This window comes from Silene latifolia, chromosome 9, assembly GCF_048544455.1.
Source record: "Silene latifolia isolate original U9 population chromosome 9, ASM4854445v1, whole genome shotgun sequence".
Lineage (NCBI taxonomy): Eukaryota > Viridiplantae > Streptophyta > Magnoliopsida > Caryophyllales > Caryophyllaceae > Silene > Silene latifolia.
The window spans coordinates 156,399,738-156,417,695 of record NC_133534.1 but is presented as its reverse complement, the minus strand read 5'-3'; the positions used below and the strand labels follow the sequence as shown (position 1 = coordinate 156,417,695).

The 17,958-nt window shown below is 40.9% G+C and overlaps 1 non-coding gene across 1 annotated transcript; it reads right to left on the bottom strand.

Moving 5' to 3' along the window:
* Nucleotides 1-17,226: 17,226 nt before the first annotated feature.
* On the bottom strand, nt 17,227-17,333 carry LOC141603125 (small nucleolar RNA R71). Its single transcript, XR_012525020.1, has one exon. It is a non-coding gene; the product is annotated as a small nucleolar RNA R71 (small nucleolar RNA).
* Nucleotides 17,334-17,958: the final 625 nt, after the last annotated feature.

Genomic DNA, 17,958 nt, shown 5'->3' with positions numbered 1-17,958 from the left:
AAAACGGACGGTAAAAGGCTTGATTTCACTACTTTCTGGTCCATTCCTGCAAATAGAACAAAACAAACCAAAGTAGCATCAAATAAAGCTAAGCAGGTCCACAACTTGCCAAGCTAGAACGTCGACCAAAATATTTTACATAGTAATACTAGCAAAAACACACAATACATAGCAAATACAACATAATAAAAACACACAAATGCTAATACAACATAATAATAAAACGGGTAATGGAGGTCTTTACTCTTCCATTCTACGCTTGCCTTTTCTTTCGTACATCTCCCTCTTGCCCTTCTTGCTAGCCCGCCTAGCATGGGTTTCCTCTTCAGAACTGATCCTCAATGGGTCCATAACGGCAACGGCATCCAGTCTCTTACAAAACCCCATGCTCGGCCCAAGCCGACCCTACACCTCTTGAAATGAGCCTGATGAAATCCGACCATTTCCCGCAGTCGATTATTCGACCTTCAACGACAAACAAGTCTCAACACACCAACCTCTTGAAATAAGCCCGATAAATCTAGCTACTTCCCGTCATCGATTACTCGACCCCCGACGGCTGGCGAGCCTTTGCGCGCAAACAGGAAAGCAGTTCAAGGACATATCCCGAAGATGCCTCAGGTATGACTCCTTCCTATGGCTGGCAAGCCTTTATACGTAGTCTAACAGACTTTAAACGACCTGCACTGGTAGTCGACAGACTCTAAAATGTTCCCGGCGGCAGGTCCTTGACTCGAATCCCCGATTCGCCTCGACGTCGCCCTTCCCGACGGCAGGTCCTTGGCCCTAATCCCTTCGAGCTGCCTCGACGTCGCTTCGACCTGGGGGCTGTACTTTGACTTTCGCCATGTCCAAGCCTTAGTCAAAGTGGGGGATCTATAGATACCCAGTATCTATTGAATCCCCAACAAACACCCGATGATTATCGGACTACAACGTGCTTAGGAATGGCTACGTTTAATCGACAGTTTGTATAACTTTGCATCGGAAAACTCAAAACGATTTCGGAAACAAAACAATTTAAAAACATTTCAGAAGTACCTGAAGTGTTTTATGCACGACGACGGGGTCGCAATGACACTAACTAGAGTCAAAACCGACACCGGACCAAAAACCAACTCGAAATTCAAATCCCGACTCCAAGAACGGGTCAAATCGAGTCAAACACAAAAAAGACAAAGATCACAAACCTTCCATGCTAAGTATGCACGGTATACTTGATGGTCGAGTACAACAATCATGACATCCAAAACCTAGGATAGAACAAGCCATGATTCCAAATGCGTGATAGTGACAAGACAGCTCGAAGACCCGCGAACATGCTTGTGCCTCTTTGAGTAGCCTATATGGCCACGTCGCTCAAAACGCACACAATCCTCTATAAATACCCCTAAAATGCCACCATTTAAAGGCATGTGAGCGTCCGCCCCTTATTTTCTCCCTTAAAATTCTAGACCTCGACTTCCCGAGTAAATAAACGACACGTATTTTCGACCTGCTGATCGAAAATACAAGCCATACACATTGTTTGGTACCGTCATCGTGCATTTAATCACTTGACTTAACACTTCGACCAACTACACCATCACTAAACAAAGCAACATTCCTTACTTTACAAAAACGGTTTTAAATCGAGTTTTCCGACTCAACAAGTTTTTACACTTTCGTCGATTTCTCGTCAAGCAACCTAGCAGGTAAGTATGAGGGTGTAATTAATCCTCTTCTTTCATGTTCTATTATCAGTTTTTATGACTTTAACATGCTAAAACATGCATAACATGGTCCAAAACACGAATTGAGGGAGCCAAAACTGAGCTTTGACCTGAATCAGAAGCCCCTAGTCACAACTAGGTTGCTCGCGCCTCTTCTGGCTATCCAGGCCAAAACTCAAATGTGTTTGAGTCCGTTCTTTCCTCCATCTTCATTTATTATTTGTAATCGGTTTTTACCATTTCAAATATTTCAAACCATTTTCACAACAAGCATTTTTAACCATAAATTATATTCACCCTTGATTCCTTATACCATGACGGTTTAATCCGTGTTTCGGTGATAATTTTTGGTTAATTACATTTTGATGAGTATTTTAAAGCCTTTTATTCATTTGTTTACATTTTCAAAACAACCATATTAGTCATACATGCATAATCATCCTTGGTTCTACATACCATGTCGGTTTAATCCGAGTAAGATGATGAACTTTGAATAATTACAAAGCAATTAACTTAATATAATTAGTTCATATCAAGCATCTTTTTACATTTTATTTACAAAGCAGTGAACTTAACATATTTAGTTCCTATCAAATATTTTTGTATCTTTCTTACAAAACTATTCATATCAAGCTTGTAAAACCGAACCCGACATCGAATATTGTCAACATAATAACAATTATTCAAGTCCCGTTCTTCGTATTAGCACAAAAGCGGTCTCAACGACCTTTTCCACAAAACGGGTTTTGACACCCTTTTTAAAACAATTTTATAAACAAATTCATAAACATTTTAAACAACCAGGAGACACCCTTTAGGTCGTCGCCTGCCTCGCGCTTAAACAGGCCTCCTGATTTCAAGTTTTCAAATCTAAACAGGCTCCCTTGCATCGCCTCATGGCTTGCGCCTCAATAGGCTGCTTGGAGATACTCATGTTTCTCTTCCAGCACTCGTCTAGGACAATCCCGACTTTGGTTAACCCGAATACAGGACGGATGAGATTGATGAGTCCACATTTTACACTTTGTATTTGCAAAACACTTCTCCAAGACAAATGGATCACGTTATGCACCATAAACCTAACTCGGTAAATGGATGTTTAATTTCCATCTTGCATGCCAATCAACATTAAATCCAACTTGACATCAATTATTTGATATATGGATAAACAACCGACATAGCAAATTTCACATGTTAGGTTTAAACTTATGGATGCGCATTCATGCATTTACCCGCTTTATCAACTTTTGCATTTAACCTACCTAGATCGATCAGTAGAGGCCGCTATCGTGGGCGGGATTGGGTGTCCGATTAAAGGGCTTCCCAATACGTACCCTCATCTCTTACTGAGAAACTTTGGATAGTAGACGACCTTATCTAGGGCGAACGAGAGTCATTCTAAGCGATAGGATGCTAAAGAGGGACGATTCCTTATCTTTATTTTTTTTGGTGAAATGTGAATTCTCATTAATTAAAAGATAGTACACCATACAAAGCCTTTCCATACATTATATCACTAATACAACTCTCTCAAATCAAACGAGATCTAATCTATCAATCCAAGAGCTTTTATGCCTAGTACTCTCTTTAACTTGCATGAATCTCCCCTTCAAAGAAGCCTTAATCCATCTCAGGACAGTAGCAGGATGCTGCACGAGTCCCTCATATCTTGCTGTGTTCCTATTCTGCCAAATACTGTAAATCAAAGTAGCCAAGGCAGCCATAATGACTTTCTTCCTCAATAGAGAGCAACACCTCCAAGATATAATCTACAGAGTGAAGTCCTCATTCCAGTCAATGTCTAACCATTGCTTCAGCAAACTCAAACACCTCTGACTGTAGCCACGTTCAAAGAACAAATGAGAATGAGTTTCCTGAGCAATGCCACACAGGTCACACAAGTCAGAACTGGTAACTCCATATCTCATCAGACGATCCTTTGTCATGAATCTGTGTAGCACATACATCCAGCAGATGAAGTTAACCTTAGGCAAGCATATTCTGTTCCATACCAGAGGCATCCAGTTAACTGCTACATGATCCCTAAGCAACCACATATACATAGCATGGGTGGAATAATCAGCATTCAACCAGCTATTGAGACTGAAACCAGAGCACATAGCATCTCTTGCTTTGTAGATCTGGCGCCAGGTCCAAATGGAATTCACAGAAGGGTGATAAGACCACCAGTCAGTATGTTTCATATATATGTGATGAACCCACTTCACCCAGAGACTGTCCTTCCTTTGGGCAATCCCCCATGAGTACTTGTCTATCACAGCAATATTCCATAGTTGGCATTGTAAGATACCCAATCCTCCTCTAGCTTTAGGTAAACAGCAAGTATCCCATGCCACAGATGGAATTTTGTGGTAATCATCTGTCCCAGACCACAAGTAATTCCTGCACACAGCATTCACCCTGCTGATTACTCCCGTGGGCAACAGAAAAATCCTTGCCCAATAACTATGTAACTGGGAAAGCACGGTTCTCACCAAAATTAATCTCCCAGCATAGCTTAATTTTTTAGCTCCCCAACTCCTAATCCTAACCACAATTTTGTCCACTAAGATATTACATTCAGCATTGGATAGTTTTTTAAAAGAGATGGGAATCCAAAGGTACTTAAAAGGGAAATGTCCCACCTGGAAACCAGATAACTATAAAATAGCTTCTGCTTCCAATGGAGGAACACCATTCATGTAAATTTCAGATTTCTCCTGATTCATTGCTAACCCTGAAGCTTCTGAGAAAGTGATGAATTCTCTCATAAGCACCTTGACAGAACTCCTATCCCCCCCTCTACAGAAGAGCAGCAGGTCATCAGCAAAAGCTAAATGACATAAACCCATAGCTTTGCATAATGGGTGAAACTAGGAAGTCAGATCTCTTAGTAACCACAGCAAGTATTCTAGTGAGGTATTCCATACACAAGGTGAACAATAAAGGAGACAATGGGTCACCTTGCCTAAGCCCCCTCCTACCTTTAAATAACCAAATTGTGCCCCATTAAAGAAATGGAGTAAGTAGTAGAAGCCACACACTGCATGATCCAATTCACCATTTGATCAGGAAATTTAAGGGCATACAGTATATCTTCTACAAAATCCCACTCTATTGAGTCATAGGCCTTCCTCAAATCAATCTTCATCAAAAGCCTGGGAGAGCACTGCTTCCTATTGTAAAGCCTAATCAAGTCTTGACAAATCATAATATTATCAACAAAGTCCCTTCCATGAATAAAAGCACTTTGGTTGAGGCTCACAATATCAGCAAGAGTAGCAGAAAGCCTATTGCAAATAACTTTGGAGATACACTTATAAAGCACATTGCAACAGGCAATGGGCCTGAAATCAAGGACAGACCCAGGAGACTCCTTTCTAGGTATCAAGGTGAGCACAGTTACATTGAGTTGTTGCAAAAGTTTCCCATTACTGAAGAACTCCTGGACAGCTATACACACATCCTCACCTGTGACACTAAAGGAATCCTTAAAGAAACCAGATGAGAAGCCATCAGGGCCAGGGGCTTTCTCAATAGGGATGGAAAATAAAGCAACTTTTATTTCCTCCTTTGAGACAGTTATGCACATATCCACTGTCTGGGCCTGAGTAACCACCTTCTCATACCTAACAACTCCATAACAAACCTTAGTAATAGGCTTAGAACGATTTAGTACCTATGTCAAGCATCGCTTTTTACCTTGATTGACCTAGGTATAAAGTGGACTCGAACGGTTTCCAGGCATCCCATAATTGCTTGGTGGCGACTCCGAACATCTCTGCATCGTTTTGAGACCCTTACCGAGACGAAACTGACCCATCTAAAAGGATACGGTCGAAAGCATTTATTACACCGCTGAGTGTGGCTTTTCGACCGTTGCATGCCCACGGTGCCATTTATGCAGGACAAGGGTTAACCCATAATCGTACTCGATCCACCACACTTGGTCGAGTAAGGCCTACTCGGTCGAGTATCCTCCTTTACTCGGCCAAGTGCAACATCTAAAACTCTTTGGTATTACAGTCTTCCCCCTTAAAACGAACTTCATCCCTGAAATTCACACCAAACCTACACAAAATAAACCTCCCTCGTCCACACACAACACCAACTCAATAAACAAGGCCACATCAGCATATAACTCACAATATCGCAACAACCTTAGTGGAACTCACCAAATTCCATAATACCACCTAATGACATCATACTATTACAACTAGTTCACCACATATGCTAAAGTACTACAAACACCACGATCTATAACCACCACGATGTACACTAATGCACCACCAACACCATCTCACTACCCTGCCACTCCCTAACAATCTAATACCAACATACTTCACCAAGCAAGAACAACTACCTAAAAAAAATGTTACATTCCACCACCCTTAAAATGATCTTCGTCCCCGAAGTTCTCGCACACTCAAAACTGCCACCGTTCCAAATCGTCAACACTATCACAATCATTCACACATAACGCTTTACTATGTAACTTTAATCATTTCCAAATAACTAATACCACAAGCATCACCAAATAATCAATATCACGAGAACCACCAATGCTTTTAACGACATCAACACTCAAATCTATCCTTGATTCCACAACTAAAACCCCTCATGCATGCTTAACAGTACCTCAATAACACAACTAACAACCAATCGCAAAATATATCACAACATGTCTATCACTACAGTATGACATCCCACCATTCTTAAGATAAATATTACGTCCTCGTAACCCAATCACTACTAGATCCGTAACTTTTCTTTCATTATCATCCTCCCGTCTCACAGATAACCGGTTATCGCTTTAACATACACACCGATGACTACTCCCATATCCAATACTCTCTCCCTCTCGTTAACCATTCCATACCTCCAATCATTCCTCTCACCACCTATGCTTACTACAAATCCTCAACATACTTCACTAAATTAAATTTTTAGCACTACCGCACAAAACATCGTCCACGATTCCTGCACCTATCTCGACTACCTAACACGACCCAAAATTCTTACACACCAATGGGATCCTTAAATATTCTTTTTATCGACCAAACTCGTCCATACATTAACGTAACACTTATTCCCTAACACTCCATCACTACTGCGCCAACAAAAGATAATGAACCACTTACAGCTTCTAGCTCAATACGACACATATAACGCAAACTACCAGCCACTACCACGTTAATAAATAACTCATCCAATTAGTTTCCGAAAGTACTTCGGTTACTATTGCGCGGTAACTAAGTGTCTAAGGGATGTGATAACGACGCAACCATAACTGAAATCATCCAATTCATTATATACTCTACTCTCTCACTCACAAGTCGAAGGTTAAAGGAAATAACAGTATTGGAAACGCGACACCAATCCACATGCCAGTACTAGAATAAACATAATCTTTCAAAGTTCGTTTCTCAACTAGATCTCGGTCCAACAGCCTTATTCATACTTTCTCATAAACATTGTCCTAGTACATCATCCTTGACAAGGAATAATAACATAACAACTCATCCCATCCATTTATTACACCTCCTTAATATCGTCATACCAGATCACAATGCATAATTATTGGTATTACACACAACAATTAGATGGCAACCTTATGAATAGCATTCAATACTACTATTCACCGGGTCGAAATCTCACACAATCACTTACATATATCATAACTAAGCACTCAATTTAATCGATCATCATAAATAACATAAGTTATCAATTAATACATCTCTATCAGCACCCTTTTTTCAAAGTAAATTTAAATTATAAAATACTTACATCTATTAACAAGTATATATATTGCCAACATAGTTGCTTTCTCAACTTGTTGAAGATAAAATTGGTCTTAGTTTTCCTTGAGGATCCCCTCACGCCAACTAGTTATATTCCTAGTATAGACACTCGCTCACGTGCATAAACTACTGCGGGCTATTTGATCCATTTTCCAATTGATTTTTTCGTAATTGGTTAGATTTTTTGTTTTTTTTTTGGCAACGGTAAAAAAAAGTTTTTATACAGATGGCATTTGACTCATTTGGTCAAATGCACTTATTTTAGTAATACCAAAAACTAAAACAACAAAGTAACTACATCGGGTAACATAAGTGCGTTGATGGCGAATGGATGGCTGAATACGGAAATCAACTTCAACATCTACAACATTCTTGAAGTGACGATCACAGGTGGCCAAAAGATCGAACAAATCCTTACTCATCCTAATGAACTGAGTTTCGGAGAAATACCTGCAACAAGACACAAAAGTGTGTCTCGGAGATTCATCCCATTGGCTATGATACACATTATCTGGAAACCAACGAGACCCTTAACCCATCGAGAGTGAACAAAGTGCACTTACGCCACAAGGACGTAGAAGGGAAAGGCGGAAAGTAGACCATGAAAGTCTACCTCCAGAGGAGATATAACTATAATACCCGTCCTTTTAGGGACTCGTTGACCAACCTTGACCGACCTGGGAGCAGGTGATATCACTTAGTGATGCGTGCCAGAGTTACCATTTGCCTTGTTTGCCTTTCTATGTAGGTGGCACTCGATAGAGTAGAGGCTACTCGATCGAGTAGCTTGGGTACTCGATCGAGTAGGGGGCACTCGATCGAGTACGTTAGTTACTCGATTGAGTAGCGTCTTTTCAGCGAGGGTTTATAATCGTGTTTCGTCAAAACCGCAAATCATTTTCCGCCTCTTTCCTCTAAACCTAGATTTCGTCCCTTCCTCTTCCCTTCACCAAATACCTTTAATGGGAGCCTTTGAGGTGCTTGTGCCATAGGAGTTCATAGCTTGAGTCGGGTAGCAGTTCCTTTGCCAGATTTCCACATGTAGGTATGTCATCATCATCATCCGTGTCTTTGTGTTTTCAGTTAGGGTTAGAAGGGTAATGATAGAGGATTGTATTGTGTGTATAGGTGTTGCTTGATTGCTGGGTGTTGCATGTGTGGACATGGAATCGTTGCAGTCGCTTAAAGGTAGGTTCGCCTACTCAGTTTCTGTGGATTGTCTAGTGTGTCAGTTGCTGTGTTGTTGTTGTGTTGTTGTCGTGACCGTGTGGTTGAGTATACATGGTAATCGGTTGGTGTATGCTCCGTTGTTGATTGTTGTGGTATTGCGGCTATCTATGATTATTGTTGTTGGTTCTCGAGGTGCGTCCTCGGCTGAGTGGGATCACTTTCGGGAGTGGCTTCACGCCCTAGTTTTGCCCTCCGTGGAACCCGCCACAGGAGGAGATGTGCACATTAATGGGATGGGGTTATCGCTCGGTATGATGAGCGGGGCTTAGGTGGGAACGGCTGCGGTCCCCCACTGGCAGGGCTGGTCCAGTGGACAGTCGATAACGGAGATTGGTTGGAGTGGTTGTGGTTGTATGTGTGTTTGGTTGTGTTTGTAATGTATTGGTAATGATTGTTGTGTCTTGTCTCAGTTACTGACCTTGTGTGGTTTGTCTTATTTGCTTTATTGTGTCTGCCGTGATCCCTTATGGTGAGCAGTCAGTTTCAGCAGGTGTTGTCTTGGATGGTAGATGGAGTCCGGGCAGGGATGGGTTTTTATAAGTAATGACAGTAGTAGCTTATGTAGTTTTGATCAGTTGTATCTTTTATTTCAGTAGTTTGGTTATGTCACTTGTAAAGTAACTTTAAATGTTCTTTTATCGACTTCCGATGATTACTTACCTCGGGCAACCGAGATGGTGATGGCCTTATATGCTAGGGAAGGTCTTGTTAAGGATCCTTGGTATATGGGGGTGTCACAAAGTGGTATCAGAGCGACGATTTTGGAACCTGAACAAATGAACCCAATGAACGTAGTGAGTCTAATAAAATGAACCTGGTGTATGTATGATGGGAGCCCCAGCTGATGCTAGATTTTGGGTGAGTAGGCGCCCGCATTTCAAAATTCTGGCCCCATTGCGCTTAAGCCAGTCACTGGGTATGGGAATGTGGAGTCGGCAAAGATGTGCCTAATGTGTATGGTGATTATGATAGAAATGATTGTGGATGAGTCTCTGTTGAAGATAGTATGTGCGTAATAGTTTAAGTTAGAATTATATATATAGTAAAGTTTTCATGGAACTAATGTGTGTGTGTAATGATAATGAGGAACGTGAAAAGTCTAATACGATAGAAGTATGCGAGAGAGTAGAAATGTGTGATGTGATCTGGAATGTGGTAACGGCTATATTTATTTCAGCTTGTTGGTAATGGTAGTTTTATACGATTTTATAAGTTCTATAATACTGCTAATGTTAGTAATTAAATAGTTATGGAATTGTAATGAGCATTATAAGACGCTAATGGATGAATGTGATACATGTATGGCTGAAAGTTTCCGCATGTGACGTGATTAATTTGAGTAGGTTAATTAGTTTATGTTGAAGCATGAATATGTTGCTAATGTACTTGAATGACACATGAAAAGTTAATGCTAAATATGTGCTCAAGAGTAAGGTGATTATCAGTTTGTTAGCGATGTTGTAGACAAAAGTTTAGACATTATATAATGAGTTAATTGCATACATGGATGACTCAATAGTAGGGTAAACTATGTTGTGTGAATTTCGTTATGAAATAATGTGATATGAATCTTAGTTGGTGAAACCGTTGCAATATAATTGAGTAGTAATGACATAATGTGAATGAATATGATAACAAGTGACGATTTCCGAACTTGGTTTGGAATCGACACGCAATGTTGTTTTACAGGAATCTTCAGTTAAACTCGTAAGTTCCGACCATGTACCCAACCTTACTTGACCGAATGTGAGTGCCTACTAGACCGAGTAGACCTCACTTGATCTAGTTAGGAAGCTATGACGTCGAGATGTGGGAATTTCCTACGGCTACTCGATATAATAGCGCCTACTCGATTGAGTAGAGGGCACTCGATCGAGTACCCTAGACACTCGATCGAGTAAGCTACAGTACCGGAAATTATACGGGTTCATAAACCCCTTTTCTTCCTCATTCTTCTTATTTCCTCTTCACATCTCGCAAACCCTAGCTCCTAAACTCCTCTCAAACTCAGTCCTTGTGTTTTTGGTGATTTATTTGGGTGATTTTCATTGCTTTTGTTTGCTCTTTCACTTCTTATTTGATTAAGGTATGATTTCTTTCCTATTTTAAATGCTTTTCATCAATTAAAAGACAACTAGAATGATAGAAAATCCAAAATTTCGATTTATAAGAAAGGAAAGTTGCTTGTAGTTGTTGTAATATGATCCACATGCTTCCCTTTTATGACTGATGTTGTTTATTATGCTAAGAATTGAATAGAAATTGCATAAATTGGGGCCGAATTTTTCTAGGGTTTGAGAAATTAAGTTGATTCTTGGTTGTCTTTTACATGTTATAGGATGAAATTTGGATAATGTATGTTGTATATATGATGTGGGAAGTTGATTTTTGTGATTTTCACCTCAAAATTTGCCTTAAAACTCCGTCTTAAAAGTGCCTCAAATTGAAATTCGTTTCATATGATTGGGATTTTATGTTGTACATGGATGTAATTTGAATGTAGGAGTCCTAGAAATTGTAATAGCTGGATTAACTCATGTTGATTTTGACAAAATTTTCGCAGCTGTAAAGACCGTCTGAACTTTGAAAACTTGAATCTTACTTGTAATTTGGGAAATTGTTGGTGATAGTGTGTACTTAGCTGATTCTTTCATGGTATAATTGATGTAATTAGCATGTTTTGATGCATCCATGTTAGTGTATTTATATTATGTGTTGAACAGATGCCGAGACTAAACTTAGGAACCCGACAAAGTAAGAGGGGAAGGGCTTCTCAGCCCGAAGTTGGGGAGGGTAGCGGACCAGTACTACCGGCAGTACCAGAATACCCTTCGGTAGTTTTCGTAGACTTTAACCAACGGAAGAGGTTTGTCGCTTTACAGTCTCGCAAGTTGAGACCAACCTGTTCTGTTGACACGACTATCTTAGAGGACCTGGGTATTGAGACTGATGTCCGTCACATTTTCGAGACTTTGGGGTTCACTAGGCTATATCGTCTACGGAAGCATTCTTATACTTTTCTGACCCTTGAATTCATGAGCTCGTTTAAATACGAGCCGGTTGAGCAGACGGTGCAATTCCGTCTTATGAACGCCAGTTTCCTTTTAACCATGGACCTGTTTGCCTCCCACCTTGGTTTGGCTAAGCCTCCCAAGGGATCTCTCCGTGACATTTCAGCCGAGTGCGGGGTTTGCCGCCTTATGCCCTGCATTACCGGGAAATCAGCCCCCACCGCTAGTAACATGTTGATTAATGATGTGCAATATGTTACCTTGAGGGTCTTCCTACGTGCTATGTCGAGCCTTTTTTACGAGAGGTCGGATATGAGTAAGTTTAACTCTCACGAGTTGTTGCTTCTGATGGCCTATCTTAACCCGGAGCGGACCGAGAAGGTGGTCTTCAATGCTCCCGCTATGGTTTGTGCCAGCCTTGCCTTGATGGCCTCTTCTAGTACCAGGTACCTGAGTTGCGGTGTTATTGCCTCCCGGTTAGCTGAAAAGCTAGCTTCTTTTGAGGCTTCCTCCAAGTACGTTCCCTTAGCCACCACGGTGCCTACCATGGATAGAGATTATTTCCTCGATCTGAAATGGTTGAGAACTTTGGAGGATGGTAGCCTAGCATGGAGGGTCTGGGGTATGAGTTGGATGAGGATACCGGCTCCTGAGCACCTCCCACCGACTGAGCCGTTAGATGCGATTGATTCTGATGAGGAGGAGGATGAGGATGTACCTCGGCCGAGACAGACGTACCTCATTGATGACACGATCCTTCAGGTTATGCCCGAGCCAAGGAAGGGGGAGAATGTGAGAGCGGCGGAGGATAGACCCAGATTAGGGAGAGGGCCATGTCGTGTGAGGGAGAGGGCGGCTGAGTCCCAGCCACAGCCAGCAGCACCACCACAGCACCCATTTACTTGCTATCCCTACCTTGATACCCCATAGACACGTGCGAGCTACTAGGCAGAGAGAGTGTCCTCTACCTTGACGCTCTGGAACATGCATGAGATGGCATATGCTCAGGGTATTGGGACCGAGGGACCGCATCCAGTGTGGTGGAGCAGAGTTGGGGACTACAGCGGGGTTTTCAACTCCTACGGGGTGGACATGTCCGCATGGGGAACACCACAGTCTTTTGCCTTTGGCGGTTTGACCCCATGGTATGTGAGTCCAGAGGGTAGAGCAGGGGATGGTGCGGGGCTTGGAACTTCGGGGGTAGGTACTTCAGATGGTGACGGAGCGGAGGATTACGTCATGGAGGAGCAGCAGCAGCAGCATGAGTGATACTCCATTCTTTTGTTTTGAGTATGGTTGTTGGTTATGTTGGATGTTAGTTTAATTCATTTCGAACTTATTACGTTGGTTTGTAGTGGTGGCCATAAGGCCGTATTTGCTTAGCTTAGACTTGTTTGCAGGATTTTGGAGTCGGGTTGTCATCCCGACTCGCGGTTATGAGATGTTATGCACATATTTATTTACCTTGCGATCTGTCAGGAAATTTTGGAGTAGCATTTGACCTGTGGCCACTCGACCGAGTGCCCCTCACTCGATCGAGTAGCTGTAGGTATGACAGGAAAAGAGCATTCTGATCTCAGGCTACTCGATCGAGTAGCTAAGACACTCGATCGAGTAGGGTCAGCTCGATCGAGTACCCTACACACTCGATCGAGTAGCACTGTTTCAGGGACATTTTCGATAATTAGCATTGTTTTAATGGTTAAATTCTTGCATGCCTCGATGTTTAACATGGTTGTTGACAATTAGTAACATGGCTGGACCATTAATTTGATATGTTGGGAGTCGTGCTTGGTTTCTTAATGCAAATTTGTGACGAATAGTGGTAGTAGTGGTTGTGGTTCTTATTACATTCATTTGTCATCTTCAACGTCTACTAGCTTAATAGCCTAACTTATTTATTTTCAAAAAGACTCGTTATTTATTTCACATAATTCACATATTTCTTTTATATACAGATAGATACATACATGTGTTCATGATTGTTGCTAAATATTCGAGTAAAGTAGCGGATGCATTTATAAATTCATGTTGGTTATGATTAATGAGTAATGTCAGCAAGGGAGTTTTTATGTGTTGGGTAAATGACAATAGATAAGTTTTGGCACTGAGTGTAATAATTCGGTGGTGAACTTCGGGGACAAAGTTCCTTTTAGAGGGGAAGAGTAATGTCGCAAAATAAAAAGGCTGATACTATAATAATCTTGTTACCTGTTCATAATGTTTTCTATTGTTCTTGTCATATTTCCAGCATGAAGTTATAATTGTTCTCATTGTTTGATGAGTAATTTGTATATTTAAGTAAAGGTTGAGTAATTTGTTATGAAAGGACGGTCATAGAGAGATAAGTATGTCAGGAATGATAACGAAGTAGTACAGCTTTGGGTCATACATTGTAATAGGATTGTTAGGTAACATGTTTGTGTTGTGTGACATATTTCGTGTTGGTAATCATGGACTAGTGAGAGTATAGTTCCATAGCTGTGTGGCCAAAAGTTCGGAGTAGTAGTATGGTCGTTCGTTGTGTTAGTACATGTGGTGAATTTGGTAATTAACGTTGTGATTCGTAGAAGTTAGTGTATATGGTATTAGACAGTTGGTGATGATGACATGGTGGGGTTAGTACTTCTAGAGAGTAGTGACCTATGTCGAAAGAACAGTGGTGTCGACCTTGTTCCGTGTCTTGTGCGTTTGGGAAGGGTGAGTTGAACTTCGGGGACGAAGTTCTTTTTAAGGGGGGAAGATTGTAGTACCCGCCCTTTTAGGGACTCGTTGACCAACCTTGACCGACCTAGGAACATGTGATATCACTAAGTGATGCGTGCCAGAGTTACCATTTGCCTTGTTTGCCTTTCTATGTGGGTGGTACTCGATAGAGTAGAGGCTACTCGATCGAGCAGCTTGGGTACTCGATCGAGTAGGGGGCACTCGATCGAGTACGTTAGTTACTCGATCGACTAGCGTCTTTTCAGCGAGGGTTTATTGATGTGACCATAATTAGAGCATATTTAGTCCCCGAATTAGCCTTGTTCCCATGCTTTTTAGTGCATATTTGGATCATTTATTGTCTTTGGTCCTTTGTTTTGCATATTCTTTGAGGTTTTGTGTCCTTGGTAGGAAAGGAGTGCAAACCTTGCATTTTCATGGCAAAATGAGGCTAAATTGATTGAATTCAATGACCAAGCATCAAGGAGAGACAAGATTAGAAAGCCTTTGTACATACTATAGTAGATGGGCAATGATGAGAAAAGATCCTTGCATCCCCGAGGAAATCCTCAAGGATTTTATGAAGAAAAAGGAAGAAAAGAAGAAGGAACAAGACTACCTGACAATCCGTGTGGATTGCCTAGAAGACGCTCGTCTTCACCCCACAATCCGTGCGTCTTCACCCACAAGACGCCCGGGCAAAAGCTCCAGAGACGCCCGTCTTCACCACCTGGACGCCCGGGCAGAGACTGCCAAATCCGCCTGTCCCGTGCTAAAGACGCCCGGATTCCCAGACAGACCCATTTCGTCTTCTTCAAGCTTCAAGGAAGGATGCACATCTTTTTCTAGAGACCGGAGTCTCCCTAGAGACCGGAGTCTTCCAAAAGAGACCGGCGTTTCCTCAACAAGGGACTTAATCGTCATTTAAGCCCTTAGTTAAGCCTAATCCATGCACCTAATCATCACTATAAATACCCCATTAGTCTAATTAGAAGAGCATGTTCTTCTTAGCAATCTTTAGAGTAGTTAATATCAATCAAATCTCTCTTTAATCTTTTAATCAACATTTAATCAAATTTTAATACAAGTTTTATTTCCTTAATCTCTCTCTTGTTCATCATTTATTTTGGGTAATTGAAGATTATTTGGGTTATTATTGGGAGATTGACAACCTCTCAATCAAGCATTCAAGTACTTCTTTTATTCTTTGCTTTATTATTGGAATCATTAGTAGGTATAATTCTCTTAATCCCTTTTTAATTATTGTTATTTATCTTCATTTATTCATTATGTTTCACTTTGTTGGTATGATTGACAACCTTGCTAGTATGTTCAACATGATAATGAGTGAGTAGTTTCCTTAGCTAGGGTTAGTGGGTAATTAGGGGAAACCAACATGGGGAATAATTCATGCTTAAATTAATATGCTTTCATAGTTTATTTGCTTGCTTGTTGTGATCTCAACTTATGCACATGTTATGTTTGATAAAATGTGAGCCTATGAATCCTTGCATTTTTTTTACCCATCACCTATCTTTTCAATGAGACTTGTAAGACATAAACCAACTCGAGTCTCATTAGACCATGCATATTGTTGAGTAGGGAAGATTAAGTCGACTTATAGGTGTTGTACAATCTAATCGATTCGGCTCCGGGACCCAAACTTTCCTGGGATTGTAAGATATAAACCAACTCAATCCATCACAACAATAATTGCTTGCTTATAACTTGAGAATATGTTTGTATGATCAATTCCCATGAATCCCCTATGACCCCATGACACCCTAGTGCTTTTTATCAATTGTTTACATCCCTTTTAATTCATCTTGCTTGTTTACTTTCATTGCTATTTAGTTTAGTGATCTTCTACATCAAACCCCAATTGTGACACCCCTTAAGACACCACTAGTTGCAATAGAAATCTCATCTCAATTCCCGTCCCTTGGGATCCGACCTTTACTTGCCTCTTTACTAATTGTAGAGTTGTTTGTGAAGTTATAAATTGTGTTTTGGTCTAGGTACTCCTAACGACAAGTAACCGAAAAATATAGTCCGACCAAAAATGGCGCCGTTGCCGGGGACGGTGTTAACTTGATTTAGATTTTCTTACATTGTTATTAGTTGTGTCTTTCTTTACCTTGGGGAAGTAAAACTCCTCAAGGTTTGTTCTAATTGTTTTCGAGTTGTTTGATATTTTGCATGTCTAGAAGGTCACAAGGTGACTTGTTACCCTTTGATCGCAAAACTGAAAGGACTTTGACAACCAATAGGAGACTTGCTAGGAGAACTTTGAGAGATATTGGTGAGGTTGTAGATATTCAACCAAATACTATTGAGTTCATCAACCCTTTTGCAAGAGAAGGTGAGGATAACCCAACACAAAATCAATCCACAATGCCTAAGTTTTCATCACATTTCGTACCCACCGAGGAGAACCTACCCAATGGTACTCCCACACCACAACATCTAACCGGAAATTTTATTGCCAAATCCACATTTATCCAATTAGTCGAAAGAAGACAATTTGGGGGGATGCCAAGTGAAGACCCTCATTCTCATATGGAGACTTTTTGTGACTATTGTGATGCGATTTTCCAAACCGGTGTAACTCAAGACCAAATTCGATGGGTCTTATTTCCTTTTTCTCTAATTGGTACCGCGAAACAATGGTTGAAGGGCCTTGATAAGGCTACTCTCGGAATTGATTCTTGGAAAAAGTTGGCTCTAGCTTTCTACAAAAAGTTCTATCCACCGGAAAAGACTAACATGCTAAGAGCTCAAATCACGGGCTTTAAGCAAAGGGATAAAGAATCTTTGTATGAAGCTTGGGAGCGATTCAAGGGAATTTGTCGCTCATGTCCTCACCATGGACTTAGCGAGTGGTTCTTGGTACAACAATTTTGGAACGGTCTTTATGAAGATTCAAGGAACATTCTCAACATGGGATCAAATGGAATGTTCACCGAAGTTGATGACAATCAAACTTGGAACAAAATTGAGGAAATGGCGGTCTATAACTCACAATATAGTAGACCTCGCAAGGTTACTAGAGGAGGAAAGCATGAAGTGGACTCCATTACTCAATTGGGTGCTCAACTTAGTGCTCACATTGATACCATCAATTTGAAGTTTGAAAAAGCTATGGCTAGACTTGAAGAAACCTCAAAATCACCAAAAAATCATGTTAATGCCATGACGGCATCTTCATCAATCACAAGTGGGATATGTGAGAATTGTGGAACTTTGGGACATGACCAAGGTCAATGTAGGGGAACAAATGAACAAGTGAATGCTTTCCAAGCATACAAGAGTGGTACCCCTTATTCAAACTATTACAATGAAAACACCAAATTCCATCCAAATCTCTCATACAAAAGCCAAAATGTTCAAAACCCTCAACCAACATACACCCCACCTCCCATGAGAAACCAAAATCAAAGACCCTTTTACAACCAAAACCAAGGTTACCAAAATCAAACTCCATACAATCAACAAAAT